Source organism: Anomaloglossus baeobatrachus, chromosome 8 (assembly GCF_048569485.1).
Source record: "Anomaloglossus baeobatrachus isolate aAnoBae1 chromosome 8, aAnoBae1.hap1, whole genome shotgun sequence".
Classification (NCBI taxonomy): Eukaryota; Metazoa; Chordata; class Amphibia; order Anura; family Aromobatidae; genus Anomaloglossus; species Anomaloglossus baeobatrachus.
In genome coordinates this window covers 188,895,490-188,915,069 of record NC_134360.1, presented here as the reverse complement: position 1 = coordinate 188,915,069, position 19,580 = coordinate 188,895,490, and the positions used below count along the sequence as shown (strand labels likewise).

The 19,580-nt window shown below is 42.4% G+C and overlaps 1 protein-coding gene across 1 annotated transcript in view; it reads right to left on the bottom strand.

Moving 5' to 3' along the window:
- The window catches only part of LRRC8D (leucine rich repeat containing 8 VRAC subunit D), a 121,488-nt gene extending 107,133 nt beyond the window's left edge, over positions 1-14,355 (bottom strand). The window contains exon 1 of the mRNA XM_075322309.1: positions 14,043-14,355. The gene's annotated coding sequence lies outside the window, so the exon portion shown is untranslated. The remainder of the gene's footprint in view (positions 1-14,042) is intronic.
- Positions 14,356-19,580: the final 5,225 nt, after the last annotated feature.

Below are 19,580 nucleotides of genomic sequence, written 5' to 3'. Positions count from 1 at the left end.
CGTTCCCGGGGTGTCACAAGGAACGATGTGTGCTGCCTCGGGAACGACGAGCAACCGGCGCGCAGAAGGAGGAACGACATTATGGAAATGAACAACTTGTCAACGAGCAACGATAAGGTGAGTATTTTTGCTTGTTAACAGTCGTTCGGAGGTGTTACATGGTACGATATCTCTAACGATGCCGGATGTGCGTCACGAATTCCGTGACCCCGACGACATATCGCCGATATATCGTACCGTGTAACGCCGTCTTAATATCCTGTTGGTTTAGGAAATGCACATGTACATTAGCCACAATGAACAGGACATGTGTGATGTCCTAATACTATGTACTGCAAGACACACTAAGTGTGGAATAGTGAGTGGAGGAGTAGTGAGATGCTCTAACACTAGGTGTTACTAGAAACACTAGTGGAGGAGTAGTCGAGCAAGCCAAAAGGTCAGGAGCAGGGAAATCATGTCAGGTACACGTTGAGAGAGCGGGGCCGAGGTCAGGGTACGAGCCGGAGGTCTGGAAGCCAGGAGCTCGTGTCAAGTACATGGTAAGAGAGCAGGGCCGAGGTCAGGGTACGAGTCGGAGATATGGAAGCCAGGAGCTCGTGTCAAGTACATGGTAAGAGAGCAGGGCCGAGGTCAGGGTACGAGTCGGAGATATGGAAGCCAGGAGGTCACGTCAAATACATGGGAAGAGAGCGGGGCCGAGGTCATGGTGCGAGATGGAGGTCTGGAAACCAGGAGGTCATGTCAGGTACACAGGGAAAAAGCAGGGTTGAGGTCAGGGTACGAGTCGGAGGTCTAGAAGCCAGGAGGTCACATCAGGTACACGAGGAGAGCGCGGAGACAAGGTCAGGGTACGACCTGGAGGTCAGGGAAGCCTTGGAGTCGAGTCAGGATCAAAGGAACGGGCGGAGAAGGGTATCTAGGTTAGGGGTAGCGGGGACAATATCAGCACAGTCACTTACAGGAACCAGAGATGCAACTGCAATACAGGAACTATCACCGGTGGCGTTCTGGGTGGAGTTGCTACTAAATAAAGCAGAGCAGTTACCCGAAATGAGGTTCCAGTGAACAGGCCCCTCCCAAAACCAACACAAGACCTGAGGTCAGGAAAAATCCGTCTACTGGAGTATAACACACAAACAAGGCATCGGCTCTGCAAGAGAGCAGAGCACTGCCAATCAGGATCAGGACATGTACATTAGCCACAATGAACAGCACATGTACATTAGCCACAGTGAACAGACTTTGACACTATATTTTGTATTGAAGCATCTAATGAACCTATTGTGATCGGTAGATATTGTGTTAAAAGCTTTGTATAAACTGTAGGTGATTGTAATTCTGCCTTTTATGATAAGGAAACTGCTGTAAACTTTAAACAGGAGATTATAAAAATTGCTACATTTCTATTTTATTTTATTTTTTTAAATAATGACAGTGATATCAATAAAAAAAAAACATTGCCAAAAATGTTTAAAAATACATGATAAATATATATTTGTACTGTGTTCACCAGTAGATAAAAAAATAAGCTTGCTATGTGTTATTCACTATTCATGTGTTAGATATCTGTGTTACGCTAAAATAAACACTAGCAAGATGTTTGGGGCTTCTTGGAGTATGTTGAAAGAAAAACAGCTCTACTCCAAAAATACGTCCTAGTTGCGTTTTATTTTTGCATACCATGCTAAAAGTATTCTAAAATAGGGCTTGGTCAGCCCTTTCGGGATAAGTAACTTTTATTACTGTACGTTGCCCCGTTGTATTGCTGTAAGCGCCGTAAAATGTACGGTTAATGCAAAATAAATATTCACCTCTTCCCGCGCCCATAATCCCACCTACATCTATGAGCCAGCGTCAGTGAATTTGTGCAGTCGGACTGCCGTGTTAATTGCCTGATAATTGCATCGCACTGCTTGGACTGGCAGTCTGCTCTCTTGACATGAGAATGACAGCTGCATAGAGATACATGCTGTCACACTCAGGTCAGGAGAGTAGACGGCCGGTCCAAGCAGTGTGATGTGATCCTTGGGAGAATAAAACGGCAGTCTACATGCACCCAATCACTGACGCCAGTGCAGAGGGGTGGGCAGGATTATGGGCATGGGAAGAGTGAATATTCATTTTGCATAAACAGCTGGCGTGCAACTATACATTTTCTGTTTGTCCAATGTATACGGACACCCCCCTCCCCAAATGGTAACACTGGTCAATTTGTTCCAAAAATTCTGGGAGGAATCAGAGCAACAACACAAAGAAAAGTTCTAATGGGGAAAAGAATATTTATTAAAACAGCCATGTCAGGAGTGGTGACCGGTCCTCTTTAGCTGAGATGACATTTTAATGTCCTTAAATGTCATTTCTCTAGATACGGAAATGAACATAGATATGCAGCAAATTTATGGCTCTTAAAATGACCTTAGAAAACCTATTGAAGAGACAATTAAATAAAGATTAGTACGGTATTGACTACTTTGAAAACTTTTCACGGTATTCAATACAAGGTAACTCCACATGTTACGCAAACTACTACTACTTGTCATCTTAGATTTCTCCAGGTCTGATCTACAACCCCTGTCAAAAATTATGGACCCCCCTGGCTCTGAGGATGTTCATTTAGTTGTTTACTTTTGTTTTTAAAAAAAAAAGCAGATCACAGACATGGCACAAAACTAAAGTTATTTCAAATGGCAACTTTCTGGCTTTAAGAAACACTAAAAAAAATCATGAAAACATAATGTGCTAGCCAGTAACGGTTACTTTTCATGACCAAACATGGGGAAAAATTACGGAATCACTCAATTATGAGGCAAAAATGATGGACTCACCCTGTAAATTTTCATTCCCAAAACTAACACCTGCATCAAATAAGATCTGCTCTTTAGTCTGCATCTAAAAAGGATCACACCTTGGGGAGCTGTGGCACCAAGTAGACTGACATGAATAATGGCTCCAACACGAGAGATGTCAATTGAAACAAAGGAGAGGATTATCAAACTCTTAAGCTGGGTTCACACATAGCGACAGCGACAACAACGTCGCTGTTACGTCACCATTTTCTGTGACGTAACAGCGACCTTGTAAGTCGCTGTTATGATCGCTGCTTAGCTGTCAAACACAGCGACGCAGCAGCGATCATAACGTCGCTGTGCTACATGTGCAGAGAGCAGGGAGCCGCACTTAGCGCTGGCTCCTTGCTCTCCTAGGTACAGTACACATCGGGTTAATTAACCCGATGTGTACTGCAGCTACATGTCACAGTGCAGAGAGCAGGGAGCCGCGCACACTGCTTAGCGCTGGCTCCTTGCTCTCCTTGCTACAGTATACATCGGGTTAATTACCCGATGTGTACTGCAGCCACATGTGCACAGAGCAGGAGCCGGCACTAGCAGCAAGGGCGGAGGCTGGTAACGAAGGTAAATATCGGGTAACCAGGGAAAGGTCTTCCCTTGGTTACCCGATGTTTACGCTGGTTACAGCTTACCACAGCTGCCAGACGCCGGCTCCTGCTCGCTTCATTTCGTCGCTCTCTCGCTGTCACACACAGCGATGTGTGTGTCACAGCGGGAGAGTGACGACCAAAAAATGAAGCTGGACATTCAGCAACGACCGGCGACCTCACAGCAGGGGCCAGGTCGTTGCTGGATGTCACACACAGCGACAGCGACGGGACGTCGCTGCAACGTCACAGAAAATGGTGACGTAGCAGCGACGTGGTTGTCGTTGTCGCTGTGTGTGACACCAGCTTAAAAACAGGGTAAATCATCATGCAATGTTGCAAAAGATGTTAGTTGTTCACAGTCAGCTGTGTCTAAAATCCGGACCAAATACAAACAACATGGGAAGGTTGTTAAAGGCAAACATACTGGTAGACAAAGGAAGACATCAAAGCGTCAAGACAGGAAACGTAAAGCAATATGTCTCCAAAACAAGAAATGCACAACAAAACAAATGAGGAACGAATGGGAGGAAACTGGAGTCAATGTCTGTGACCGAACTGTAAGAAACCGCCTAAAGGAAATGGGATTTACATACAGAAAAGCTAAACAATAAAAAGATGACTGCTTGAAGAGAACATGTCAATTTCCACAGTCATTGATGAAATGGGGCTGCATGTCAGGTAAAGGCACTGGGGAGATAGCTGTCATTACATCTTCAATAAATTCCCAAGTTTACATTGAAATTTTTTACACTTTTCTTATCCCATCAATTGAAAGGATGTTTGGGGATGATGAAATCATTTATCAAGATGATAATGCTTCCTGCCATAGAGCAAAAACTGTGAAAAGATTCCTGGAAAGAAGACATATTAATGTCATGGCCTGCAAATAGTCCGGATCTCAATCCATTTGAAAATCTTTGGTGGAAGTTGAAGAAAATGGTCTATGACAAGGCTCCAACCTGCAAAGCTGATGTGGCAACAGCAATGAGAGAAAGTTGGAGCCAGATTGATGATAAGGACTGTTTGTCACTCATTAAGTCCATGCTTCAGAGACTGCAAGCTGTTATAAAAGCCAGAGGTGGTGCAACAAAATACTAGTGATGTATTGGAGTGTTTTTTTGTTTGTTTGTTTTTCATGATTCCATAATTTTTTTCCTTATAATTGAGTGATTCCATAATTTTTCCCCCTGTTTTGTCTTGAAAAGTAACCGTTACTGGCTAGCACATTATGTTTTCATGATTTTTTTTTTAGTGTTTCTTAAAGCCAGATAGTTGCCATTTGAAATGACTTTAGTTTTGTGCCATGTCTATGATCTGCTTTTTGTAAACAACTGTATGAACATCCTCAGAGCCAGGTGAGTCCATAATTTTTGCCAGGGGTTGTATACTTCATTCCCATGGAACGTTTCTCAATCTCTACTCCTCTTAGTGATACCCTGAAAGAGAATCATCGTTGCTAGCGTGAAAGCAAAGTTTACAAGGGTTGTACACATGAAGAGAACAATGCTGCATTGTCCTTTCCTTCACACCACTGAGATCGCTTTTTGGCATTTACTGGCCTGGTTTTAGCTTTGTGCCACTGTGTACCAACTACAACATGGGTAACGCAAATTCATAGAAAAATGTACACGGAGTGAATGATTTCATCCAATAGTTTACACACTTTTAGTTAAAAAAAAAAAAATAAAGTCATACAAATAGGAGACTTCAGATAACTTTTTAACTGCTCGAGAAAAATCCAGCTGCAGTTCTTGCGGTTAGTAGGGACCGACATCGGCATAAAGGGCTACACGAAGCTGTTTCCAGATGGAAGTGAAATACGTACAATCTTACATCAGCTATGGGTTCCTTTAGGCTACTTTCACACATCCGGTTTGAGCAGTGCAGCTCAATCCGGCTGTGAAACCTATGCAACGGATGCGGCGAAAACACCGCATCCTTTGCATACGTTTTTACATGCGGCCCGTCCGTTTTTTTCCGGTTGCGGCATGCTACTGAGCATGCGCAGTGGAAGAAACCGCATGCGGCGGCCGGATGCGTTTTTTCCGCATCACGCCGCATCCGGCATCCATAGGCATGCATTGAAAAATGCGCCGCAGCGGCCGGATGCGGCGCGATGCGGTTTTTTTTGCCGGAGCAAAAAACGTTCCAGGCAACGTTCCATCCGGCTGCGGCATCGGCTAAATCTGCCGCATGCGGCAAAAACCGGACCGAACGCAAGCCCATGCGGCACAATACGGCACTAATGTAAGTCTATGCAAAAAAAAAACGCAACCGGCGGCAAAAAAAACGGTTGCGGTTTTTCTGCAGAGCGCCGTATTGTGCCGCAGAGCAAAAACCGGATGTGTGAAAGTAGCCTCAATGAGATCATTTTACTGTATTCCCTCAACACAAAGTTCTTAGATTTTTGGAATCTGATATAAAATATTGACTACAAACAGGAGGTGATAACAAACCAAAGGGATGTAATTAAAAGCCACTGTAATGAGCACAGCCGGTGACAAACCAAATATTACACTCATACAGACATTTCCCATGTGGGCCAATGCAAAATATAATTATGTATCTAATCATATCATAACATAACCACATGTATTCTGTTATCCTACAAACATCTCAATACTCAGGGAATCTGTCACCCTTTTCATCTTTTTGAGTTATTACTGGCATAGAGGTGAAATTAGTCATACCTGTATACCGCCTGGATGATGGCTCGTTCAGTAAAATTCATCTGTTATAGCTTTGATCTTCCAGGCTATGGGGCGTGCACTGCCCAGAATTGAAGGCTGCCTCCTGCATTCATTATACAAGATTCCAACCCCCCCCCCACCCGGGATTTTTGGCCGCACACCTGATGTTACAGACACACTAAGAAGAGAAGGGTACGCGAAATCTTCTATAATGAATGATCGGAGGCAGTTTTATCTTCCTGGCAGTGCACGCCCCATAGCCTGAAATATCAAGCTATAAAAGATAATTTTACTGACCAAGCCATTATCCAGGAGGTGTACAGACATTTCCCATGTGGGGCAACGCAAAATATAATTATGTATCTAATCATATCATAAGATAACCACATGTATTCTGTTATCCTACAAACATCTCAATACTCAGGGAATCTGTCACCCTTTTAATCTTTTTGAGTTATTACTATTGACATGCAGGTGGCATAGAGGTGAAATTAGTCATACCTGTAAACCGCCTGGATGATGGCTTGTTCAGTAAAATTCATCTGTTATAGCTTTCATCTTCCAGGCTATGGGGAATGCACTGCCCGAAATTGAAGGCTGCCTCCTGCATTCATTATACAAGATTCCTCCCCCCCCCGGGATTTTCGGCCACACACCTGATGTTACAGGGGCACTAAAGAAGGGAAGGGGAGGCGAAATCTTCTATAATGGAGATCGGAGGCAGTTTTATCTTCCTGGCAGTGCACGCCCCATAGCCTGAAAGATCAAAGCTATAAAAGATAATTTTACTGACCAAACCATTATCCAGGAGGTATACAGACATTTCCCATGTGTGGTAGTGCAAAATATAATTATGTATCTAATCATATCATAACATAACCACATGTATTCTTTTATCCTGCAAACATCTCAATACTCAGCGAATCTGTCACCCTTTTGATTTTTTTGTGTTATTAGTATGGGTATACAGGTAGCACAGAGGTGAAATTAGTCATATCTGTATGCCTCATCGATGATGGCTCATTCAGTAAAATTCATCTTGTATAGCTTTGATCTTCCAGGCTATGGGGCGTGCACTGCCCTTAATTGAAGGCTGCCTCCTGCATTCATTATACAAGATTTCTCCTCCCCGTGGGATTTCCAGGCACGCACATGATGTTACAGGGACACTAAAGAAAAGGACTGGAAGCGAAATCTTCTAAAATGAAAATCGGAGGCAGTTTTATCTTCCTGGTAGTGCACGCCCCATAGCCTGAAATATCAAAGCTATAAAAGATAATTTTACTGACCAAACCATTATCCAGGAGGCATACAGACATTTCCCATGTGTGGCAGTTCAAAATGTAATTATGTATCTAATCATATCATAAGATAACCACATGTATTCTGTTATCCTGCAGACATCTCAATACTCAGGCAATCTGTCACCCCCTTTGATCTTTTTGAGTTATTAATATGGGTATACAGGTAGCACAAAGGTGAAATTAGTCATATCTGTTTGCCTCCTGGATGATGGCTTGTTCAGTAAAATTCATCTTTTATAGCTTTGATCTTCCAGGCTATGGGGAATGCACTGTCCGAAAGAGAAGACTGTCTCTTGCCTTCATTATTCAATATTCCTTCTCTTCTTCTTTTCCTAACTGTCCCTGTCGCCCCTCCCCTGCATTATTCCATCCTTCTGTGATTTCTAATACGGCTTTTAAAACTCCAGCACCTGCGCACATCAAAGTTGAGGACAGTGCCCAGGAGAGACAGCAGAAGAATCGCAGGCGCGGGATTTCCAGCAACGCACCTGACGTCACAGGGACACTAAGGAAGAGAACGGGAGGAGAAATCTTGTATAATATAGACCGGAGGCAGTCTTATCTTTCGGGCAGCGCACGCCCCATAGCCTGGAAGATAATAAGCTATAAAAGATGAATTTTACTGAATATACCATCATCCATAAGGCATACAGGCATGACAAATCTCAGCTGTATATGAAAAAGAGCATGTAATACACTCAAAACGCGTCAGTATCTGAATGCCTGCGGCATATGAATTTTTATATGATTAAAGATAAATGTTTGGATTTTAGTCCTGGATATGCCCCTTCTTCTTTCCTTGTTTTTTCATATACACCTGTGAGCCAGACAGGTGGGGCTTTGGACGAAGGTGAGCAGAATTGGATTTGTTGCACTGCAAGCCATGGTATTCTGTTTTTTACTTACAAAGCAGATTAAAGTGCGCCTGCGCAGGACCTCAATGCCGGCCTGTGTGGATGACGTAGGACACATCATGCACCCGGGCCTCGGAAGAAGGAGGACGGAGATCGTTGCAGAGAGGAGGCGCCGGACCGGAGAGCAGGGACACCCATCGGACCGGACTACCTCCTAGGTGAGTATTATAAAAGTGTTTTTTACGTTCTACACATCGGCCTGGGCTCTTATATACAGTATTCTGGAATGCCCTATATAAGGGCTCAGTGGTAGTGGCTGCAGCTCATACAAGACAAATCTGGTGACAGGTTCCCTTTAAGTTAAAACCCATCCAGTTTGCTGGTTCTGTAAAATGATGTGATTTTATATGCAAAAAAATCGACATACATATATACAGTACAGACCAAAAGTTTGGACACACCTTCTCATCTCTAGAACAACTGTTAAGACTTTGTGCAGGAGGCCTTCATGGTAAAATAGCTGCTAAAAAAACCACTGCTAAGGACAGGCAACAAGCAGAAGAGACTTGTTTGGGCCAAAGAACACAAGGAATGGACATTAGACCAGTGGAAATCTGTGCTTTGGTCTGATGAGTCCAAATTTGAGATCTTTGGATCCAACCACCGTGTCTTTGTAGAAAAGGTGAGCGGATGGACTCTACATGCCTGGTTCCCACCGTGAAGCATGGAGGAGGAGGTGTGATGGTGTGGGGGTGCTTTGCTGGTGACACTGTTGGGGATTTATTCAAAATTGAAGGCATTCAGAACCAGCATGCCTACCACAGCATCTTGCAGCGGCATGCTATTCCATCCGGCTTGCGTTTAGTTGGACCATCATTTATTTTTCAACAGGACAATGACCCCAAACACCTCCAGGCTGTGTAAGGGCTATTTGACTAAGAAGGAGAGTGATGGGGTGCTACGCCAGATGACCTGGCCTCCACAGTCACCAGACCTGAACCCAATCGAGATGGTTTCGGGTGAGCTGGACCGCAGAGTGAAGCAAAAAGGGCCAACAAGTGCTAAGCATCTCTGGGAACTCCTTCAAGACTGTTGGAAAACCATTTCCGGTGACTACCTCTTGAAGCTCATCAAGAGAATGCCAAGAGTGTGCAAAGCAGTAATCAAAGCAAAAGGTGGCTACTTTGAAGAACCTAGAATATAAGACATATTTTCACTTGTTTTACACTTTTTTAAGTATTTCATTCCACATGTTTTCATAGTTTTGATGCCTTCGATGTGAATCTACAATTTTCAGAGTCCTGAAAATAAAGAAAACTCTTTGAATGAGAAGGTGTGTCCAAACTTTTGGTCGGTACTGTAAGCAGCAAGTGAACCTGGCCGGTTAGAGGGTAGGTCACCAATATCAGATGGTAGGAGGCCGACGTTGTGCTCTCCCACCAACCCGCCATTATTGGTTCTGGTAGCACAAAGCCCAGGATCACACACGCCACCCTATTTGTAGTTACTGATGTACTGTAATGGTTCAATGTAATCCTACAATCACTTAGCCTTCGCCTAGGTACAGACTGACATGAGAAACTTGCAGTCTTTCATTTTTCAGAAACATACAATTATGCCTTGAATGTTTTTTTTAACAGATCTCTCTGCACGTCCACAACGTTTAACCTCAACTATGTCAAAGCTGTTAAAGCGAGAGGAAACGATATCAACTCTTCCTACGACAGATAAGACAAATACTGCAACTAACAGAAATACACTAAATGCATTACAATGAAGAAAATGTAGTGCTGTCTCTTATTCTACAACATAAGGTCCAGAACCTCAGTCTACTGCAAAACGTCTCAATGAAAGTCATTACAAAGGCGCATTTCACCCTCCGCAATAAATAGCAGGGACCTGTAGAACCAAAAGTTTTGTAATGTAACATGAAAAAGGAGCGCTTTCATTGCTACATTTAGACCTACTAATTTCAGCCGGTCAATGCACCACTTATGAGTGGTCGTTTCGGCACTTGTTTACCCCCTGACGAACCATGATGGGGCAGAATGATCACTAATACAATCGTCCGGTCCCCATACTAATGTATCTGCAGCACAGTCAGGTTACACAAGTCGGTGTGCGCCGATAGCTGTAATTTTTTTGCGGGCATGCATGATCCATTCATCCGATGGAGCATCTTTTTGCTCATTCAATGGATGATCAATCATGTGCAAATTTATTTGGAGAATGAGTGTTCCTATGACTGCTCGTTCAATGATCATCTACTGGTGTAAATGCAGCAAAAAATTAAAGTTTGTGGAAGCAAAGTTTCACGCGACTTGCGAGAAAAGATAGTGCACGGTTGGATTGTATGTAGTTGTGTATCAGTATGCCACCAATAGATACAATGTTTGATACGACGTGGCAATATTCATGGCCGTGAAGCTCTAGCTTAAAGTGGTTGTTCACTACTAGGACGATTCCTTCTGAGTACACGTTTCCTCCAGGTAAATTGTTGGAGGTGTTTTTCTGCTCTCCCTTTAGTCCTGATTACTTTGTATATAGGTAATAATTTAAACTTAGAAGAATAATAACAAAATGTTTAATAACAAGAAAAATAAAATATTAACAAGATAATTCAAAATAACAAAGCATATAACAAAACCCTTCTTCAATGTCCTATAATTAGAGAAAAATACAAAGGCAAATATATGTATACTTATCAATGGTCCTTCATGAGATAGAGAGAGAGATATACCAATTTGTACTCCAATATATACCAAAAAGGATCCCCATTCACACCCACATACAACCTACAACTCCTCCTTTGCTCCGGAATCTTTTGTGATACAATGTCCAATCAATTTCCGGTAATATGAGCAATGGCGTATGGTTGCAGTGGTCATCTTCGTCCTGCAGATGGCATCCTTGTACTTTGGGTTAAAGTTTTGGGGCCAAAAAGGCCTGGGGCATAACAGCTGGCTCCAAGAAGTCTAACTCAAGATCAAAGGTTTGTATAGCACTTAAACAAGGGGTTGTTTACCAATGCACATTTCAATAGGCTTTCAACAGAATTTCCAATTACTGGACACTGATATGTACCTGTCCAAAAGACCACAAACAAGGTATTCAAAAACACCACAGGAGTTGTGGATCTTCTGAGAGACTAATAATAATAATAATAATAATAATTTTATTCATTTATATAGCGCTATTAATTCCATAGCACTTTACATACATTGGCAACACTGTCCCCATTGGGGCTCACAATCTAGAGTCCCTATCTGTATGTCTTTGGAATGTGGGAGGAAACCGGAGTACCCGGAGGAAACCCACGCAAACACGGGGAGAACATACAAACTCCTTGCAGATGTTGCCCTTGGTGGGATTTGAACCCAGGACCCCAGTGCTGCAAGACTGCAGTGCTAGCTACTGAGCCACCGTGCCGCCCTACTAAAGCCACAGTATTCAATTCCAATGGAGATGCAACCTTTATCCCTTTGACAGAACAAAGGTCAAATCATCAAAGAACACACACAATGGCCTTCCTGACAGACAGGTTATGCGACTCCAAAACTGTACATAGCTGATTCCTTGGATGTAAAGTCCTGGTAGCTGATAGATACAATATGGAGTCCAGTGATTCCTTGTAATACGTACATTGTCCATGTTGGCTTCCAACATAAATAAAAAAGCCTATACTCACCTCCGTGACCGGCGTGGTTGCAGCGGTGCTGCAGCTCGCGGTGTCGGGAAAAACATTGGGTTGTGATGTCATGTGAACCCCATGTTCATTCAGCACCGGCTTCATTCTCCTGACTTCAGACCAAACAAGCAATCAACAGAAAGTGAGCACAGCTCTTCCTGTTGATTAACTCATTTGATCCAAAAGCGGTGAGAAGGAAGCCGGTGCTGATTGGACGTGGGGCTCGCGTGACGTCACAATCCCACATGAGCCCCAGCACTGCGAGATGCGGCACCGCTGGAACCACGCCGTTATGGGAAGTGATTATAGGTGGTATGGGAAGTGAGTGTAGGCTTATTATTTTATCTGGGGAAAACGAGGAATCAGAAGGGGTTGTCCTAGTAGTGCCCTTTAACACATGCACAGCTAGGGACGGACATAACATTGGTGCAGCCTGTGCAATCGCACAGGGGCCCAGGAGGTTAGGGAGCCCATTCCTATCCCCAAAGTGTGCATTTTGATGAGTTTTGAGGGTGCAAAGGGCCCATATATTGTTCTTGCACAGGGGCCCTTTTCTGTCTGTGTTCCTCCAGTGCGCATAGCTCAATGTAGCTGCCAATGAAGACTTCAGCTCCCTATACACAATGACTAACATCGTCTGAACGCACCAATATCGAGAGCCTAATGTGTATTGGGGCCTACCAGAGAAGATTCTTGGAGAAGTTAAGAATCTGATCCCTTTGTTCTCCCTAATAAGAGATGTCCGGCAGAGGCTCTCCCATAGAGCACACAGGAGCACTCGGCAGAGCAAGCGTTCTTGTGTATGAGAACGATGGAGGACATGGCTATTGGACAAACAATCAGCCAAACCATCGTGAAGCTGACAACCATATATGGGGGCTTTAGACTGATGCAAATTGTACCTCTCATGTCTATGTGGAAGCCATACATGCCGCTGGCGGATGAAGCTTTTTGGCCACACGATTTCAATCCAGTTATTTAGCCATTGGCCACTGTAGGTGAGCTGAGTTTTGGCAATCTGTGGCCAGCCCGCCCCCCCAATACTGTGATCTCTAATGGGTAACAAAAGTAAACTTTTCAAGAACTTATATTTCGGGATGGCTGTAATTAACCCCTTACTCACACCAGGTAGCCACATAAGTATACAGAGAAGTAGCCAGCTGCCTGGTATAACTACTAGTTATTACATTACAGGAGTATATAGGAGGGAGCCATACGTCATCTCCCAGAAGACTGCACCGGTATACGGCAGATCACATATAGTCATGGAGCTGCTGACAGCTCCGTTACCACCTAAGGGAAGTAATAACGGATTATCACAAGGCATCGTAGCTACAAGACTGACGTAACAGTGCCCAGGACGCTTCATATAAGACATGTGCCATATCTAGACTTCTTAGATATTGGCAACTTAGGCGCCCAAGACCCTTCTCAAGATTCAGCACTCGCAGCTGATGCAACATATCGATCAATGTCACAATCCGGTGTTTCGTCTGCCCCGGAGCTTGTTCCACAGTACAAGACATTTATCTTCAGGTCTGAGACATCGTACACGGAGCCAGGGTCCTTATATACAACCCCGGTGTGGTCAATGCGAGATCTGACGACCGGCTGCCACCTCACGCCATTATAGATAATATAGAAGTGCCCCGTGTTACATTACAAGGGGAAATATGGGGGATTTGGGCACATTTCATGGTTGATCTGTGGATATGAGGAGGACTGTGGACAACGTCGGTGCTGACTTTTTAGGAACAGCGATAGGGTGCGATACGGCTGAATAACATGCCAACGCCAGCAACATAAGTGCATACATACCCATACACAAATATAGTGCTAATATATAATGCATAGTCCTGTATATAAGAAACCCACTGACACTGACAGAAAACCAGTCTGCAGCAGCACACGGCCACCATTGCTGGGTGAAGTCCAATGATAAACGTGCTGGAGCCATGAGGCTGAATCTGCCACACACTGCCCAGGCTGCCTCAGCGCAGGTGACAATGCGGCGCCCGAGGCCAGGAAGGGGTTAAGGTGACTGTGTGCAGCGCGTCCTCTCACCTGAGCTGCGGGCGCTCCCTTCCCTCCGCCGCCGCCTCAGTCACACACACAGGCACCGGGCACAGGGCGGCATGAGGCGCAGACCGCGGCCGCCGACACATAGACACGGCCGGCAGTGTGCTCAGCTGCTTCCTGGAGCTTGTGAGTGCCAGCAGCCCGGCCAGGCAGCACGGGAGGACGGGAGGAGGCGGGGAGACATTGCATAACAGCCTCCTCGCCATTTGTCATCAGCATCTCGGGGGCCATTCGCCCTGTGCCCCCCTGCAGCCCCGGCAGGTGCACGTCACACACAGCCTGCACCCACCCCTGACAGGAGCTGTCATTCCAGGGCAGCAACAGGGAAAATAACCAAAAAACCATGTACCACTTATATAATGTAGCTATAAACCTGCCACATGGTGCCCAGGTAATACCACCATCACTAGCAGATCATGTGGGTCAAGCAGGTCCAAAAATATTCACAATATCCGATATTTGTTCCGAAATCAAGGCAGAAAGTATAGGCCCGGGTTGCATTTGTACCTTTTTGTCTAGTTTTTGTATTTTTTTCTCTTATTTTTGCAGTTATTTTTTTACTTTGTACCTTTTTTGTCTAGTTTTTATATTTTTTCTCTTATTTTTCAGATATTTTATTACCTTAAACCTTTGTTGTCTTCTTTTTATATATTTTTTTCTCTTATTTTTCAGATATTCTTTTACTTTGCCTTTTTTGTTTAGTTTTTTTTCTATCTTTTTTCCTTATTTTTCAAATATCTTTTACTTTGCTCCCTTTTGTCTAGTTTTTGTATTTTTTTTTCTTATTTTTGCAGTTATTTTTTTACTTTGTACCTTTTTTGTCTAGTTTTTATATTTTTTTCTCTTATTTTTCAGATATTTTATTACTTTAAACCTTTGTTGTCTTGTTTTTATATATTTTTTTTCTCTTATTTTTCAGATATTCTTTTACTTTGCCTTTTTTGTTTAGTTTTTTTCTATCTTTTTTCCTTATTTTTCAAATATCTTTTACTTTGCTCCTTTTTGTCTAGTTTTTGTATTTTTTTTTTTCTTATTTTTGCAGTTATTTTTTTACTTTGTACCTTTTTTGTCTAGTTTTTATATTTTTTTCTCTTATTTTTCAGATATTTTATTACTTTAAACCTTTGTTGTCTTGTTTTTATATATTTTTTTTCTCTTATTTTTCAGATATTCTTTTACTTTGCCTTTTTTATTTAGTTTTTTTTCTATCTTTTTTCCTTATTTTTCAAATATCTTTTACTTTGCTCCCTTTTGTCTAGTTTTTGTATTTTTTTTTCTTATTTTTGCAGTTATTTTTTTACTTTGTACCTTTTTTGTCTAGTTTTTATATTTTTTTCTCTTATTTTTCAGATATTTTATTACTTTAAACCTTTGTTGTCTTGTTTTTATATATTTTTTTCTCTTATTTTTCAGATATTCTTTTACTTTGCCTTTTTTGTTTAGTTTTTTTTCTATCTTTTTTCCTTATTTTTCAAATATCTTTTACTTTGCTCCTTTTTGTCTAGTTTTTGTATTATTTTTTCTCTTATTTTTGCAGGTTTTTTTTACTTTGTACCTTTTTTGTCTAGTTTTTATATTTTTTCTCTTATTTTTAAGATATTTTATTACTTTAAATCTTTTTTGTCTTGTTTTTATATATTTTTTTTTCTTATTTTTCAGATATTCTTTTACTTTGCCTTTTTTGTCTAGTTTTTTTTTCTATCTTTTTTCCTTATTTTTCAGATATCTTTTACTTTGCTCCTTTTTGTCTAGTTTTTGTATTTTTTCTCTTATTGTCAGCTATTTTATTACTTTACACCTTTTTTTGTCTTGCTTTTATATTTTTTTCTCTTATTTTTCAGTTATTCTTTTACTTTGTCTTTTTTGTCTATTTTTTTATTTGTTTTTTCTTATTTTTCAGATATTCTTTTACTTTGCACCTTTTTGTCTATTTTTTGTATTTTTTTCTCCTATTTTTCAGATATTCTTTTACTTTGAATTTTTTGTCTAGTTTTTTTATTTTTTTTCCTTATTTTTCACATATTCTTTTACTTTGCATCTTTTTGTCTAGCTTTTGTATTTTTTTCACTTATTTTTCAGTTATACTTTTACTTTGTACCTTTTTTGTCTTGTTTTTATATTTTTATATATTTTTCTCTTATTTTTCAGATATTCTTTTACTTTGTACCTTTTTTATCTCGTTTTTGCATTTATTTCTCTAACTTTTCAGGTATTCTTTTACATTGCACTTTTTTGTTTAGTTTTTGTATTTTATTTTTCAGATATTCTTTTACTTTGCAACTTTTTGTCTAATTTTTTTATTTTTTTTCTCCTATTTTTCAGATATCTTTTTACTCTGCCTTTTTTGTTTTGTTGTTTATATTTTTTATTTTTTTCAGATATTCTTTTACTTTGCACCTTTTTGTCTAGCTTTTGTATTTTTCTCTTGTTTTTCAGTTATTCTATTACTTTGCACTTTTTTTATCTAGTATTTGTATTTTTTTCTCTTTTTTCAGATTTTTTTTGCGTTGCACTTTTATGTCTTGTTTTTATGTTTTTTCTCTTATTTTTCAGATATTCTTTACTTTGCACTTTTTTGTTTAGTTTTTGTATTTTATTTTTCAGATATTCTTTTACTTTGCACCTTTTTATCTAAATTTTGGGTTTTTAATCCTATTTTTCAGATACTCTTTTACTTTGCACCCTTTTTTTGTCTATTTATTTCATTTTTTTCTCTTATTTTTCAGATATTCTTTTACTTTGCACCTTTTTGTCTAATTTTTGTATTTTTTCCTCCTACTTTTCAGATTTTCTTTTATTTTGTACCTTTTTGTCTAGTTTTTGTATTTTTTTTCAGATATTCTTTTACTCGGCACCTTTTTGTCTAGTTTTTGTCATTTTTTTTCTCTTATTTTTTATATTCTTTTACTTTGCTTTTCCAATTCTATTTTATATGTGTTGACCTGTTTGCTTTATGTTCACCACAGTGGGGAGAGTTTTGTGTTTTTTAAATGTTTTCGGTTGAGACATCAGTTATAACGTTGTAAAAAGTTGTAAAAATTGTTACAAATGTGTCCCCGTTCCCCCGGAGTACTTTTATGTTCACCAGGTATATTTGGCACAAAGTTGGCACTATTTTGCAAAACGGGCGACTTTTTGTGATAATATATTGAAGCAACTTTGGTAGCATTGTTAGACCATAATGTGGCAGGATGAGCAGCTATAAGTTTTTTTCATCAAATGGAGCAAGTTTTGTATGCGTTTTTCAACAGTACCACTGTCCAAATAATAGTATCATTTGGTGCCTAAAGTACTAGGTATGGAAGAATCAGTATGACATACTGTTCACATATCTATGCCATATAGTATCAGTCTGAAATAACACAAACAACACTGTGCAAATAATAATGCCATATAGTGTAGAAATGGCAGTACCATACCATCTCAAAAACTCTGGCTATACAAATGTGGAAACAACTGTGGGCATGCTAATTTAGCGCCCCTGAAGCCATCAGGGAGCTACAAGGTACTGCATCCCCACCAGAATGCAGGGCCTACCCCCAGGGACCCAGAAGACCAGTGCCGGTAGCAACAAGACATTTCGGAAATCCCTGTATTTCCCCAAATTCCCCATAGACTGGTACCAGACTAGGGTTGGACCAATGGATGGACACTTAGAGGTGGAGCCGATCCAGTCCACTAGACGACCAGGTGGGAGGGGCAGACAGTGAGCAGTGAGAGTCTGAGAGTCAGTAAAGTAGGAAGCAAGAGGGAGCACTGACAGGAGTGTGACAGTGACCTAAGGGCCCAGGTGGGTGGTTGCCGGTGGAGTACGGTGGAGTACTGCCGGAACCACGCACCAACAGGGTACAGAATCCTAGCTCAGGCAAATGCTCCAGTCAGAGCTGATAAAATCTGCACAGTGAGGTGACCATCAAGCACCTCACTGACCTTGAAGTTCGAGACACAGTAGCAACGGGAGAACCGGGGACAGGACCAGAGACTCCAACCCCACAGGGTTCACGTTACCGTCATACGAACTGCCGTTAAGAGACAACCAGGAGGGGATCCCCAGTCGCTTCAGGTCATGGGGACCTATCAACCAAAGAGAAGTGCATGGGAATGAAGCCACCAGGCCACTAAATTGGCACTGGGACTAAGGGGACCTGCGGTTGTGACCACCCGGCCTCGGGTGATCAGTTTCCAGCTTACAGTGAGTAAAGAAACCTGTTACACTACAACCCCTTGTGTGGCCTACCTTCTTTCAACACCCATCCTCATCACCTATCCTCTGGGGCCTGGCCCTGCTTGCGGAGGGCCTAAAATCCAGGCTTCCACTAACACCAGCCCCAGTAGTAAAAACTGTGCAGCGGCGGCTCCATCCACATAGCTGCAAACCGCAAGTGGCGTCACGTATAAACATTTATTCAAACTCCCATGTAAATAAAATCCCTTTAAGAAAAAGCACCCAGGGCACGTAACCGGGCAACGGCCACCAAAGTGACATTCCCCAGTTATACACTGCCCTGGACCGAGTACCCCATAACCCTGGGCAGGGCCGGCGTCAGCACCCGGCATAACCGGGCAAATGCCGGGGCCCTGGAGAGCTGGGGGGGCCCACTTGGCCTTGTCACTTTAGCTGCCCCCGGGCCCTGCCCACTCTCCTTCAGTTCTGCTGCCCCCCGGGCTGAGTTCCGGGGATCGCAGTCCTCGGCAGGAAACTGTGGCTGCCGTCCCTTAGCTAGTTTCACACTTGCGTTGCAAAAAGTGTGATAATAAAGGCCATGGATTCCAGTGAAATAACGAGTTGCGTTAAGTTTTCTTTAGCCGAGAGAGAGAGAGCCCTCATCATCACCGCACACATCCCGACATCACCGCACACATCCCGACATCACCGCACACATCCCGGCATTACCGCACACATCCCGACATTACCGCACAAATCCCGACATCACCGCACACATCCCGACATTACCGCACACATCCCGACATCACCACACACATCCCGACATTACCGCTCACACCCTGACATCACCGCACACATGCCGACATCACCGCACACATCCCGACATCACCGCACACATCCCGACATCACCACACACATCCCGACATTACCGCACACATCCCGACATTACCGCCCTCATCTTCACCGAACACATCCCGACATTACCGCCCACATCTTCACCGCACACATCCCGACATTACCGCCCACATCTTCACCGCACACATCCCGACATTACCACCCACATCTTCACCACACATATCCCGTCATTACCGCCCACATCTTCACCACACACACACCGGCACTACCGCACCCATCATCACCGCACACACACACCGGCATTACCTCAGTGACGTCCCCGCTGACAGCGCGATTCACTTCAGTTGCTGCGTGGAGCTCACAGGAGCAGCGGTGCTCTACTGCCGCTCCTGTCAGCTTCATGTATTAGAGCTGGATGCAGGACCTCGTGTGGATTACGCAGGACCTGGAGGGGTATTTGGGGATTTTAATAAAGTGGTGAAAAAGGGTGTTTTTTTGTCTTT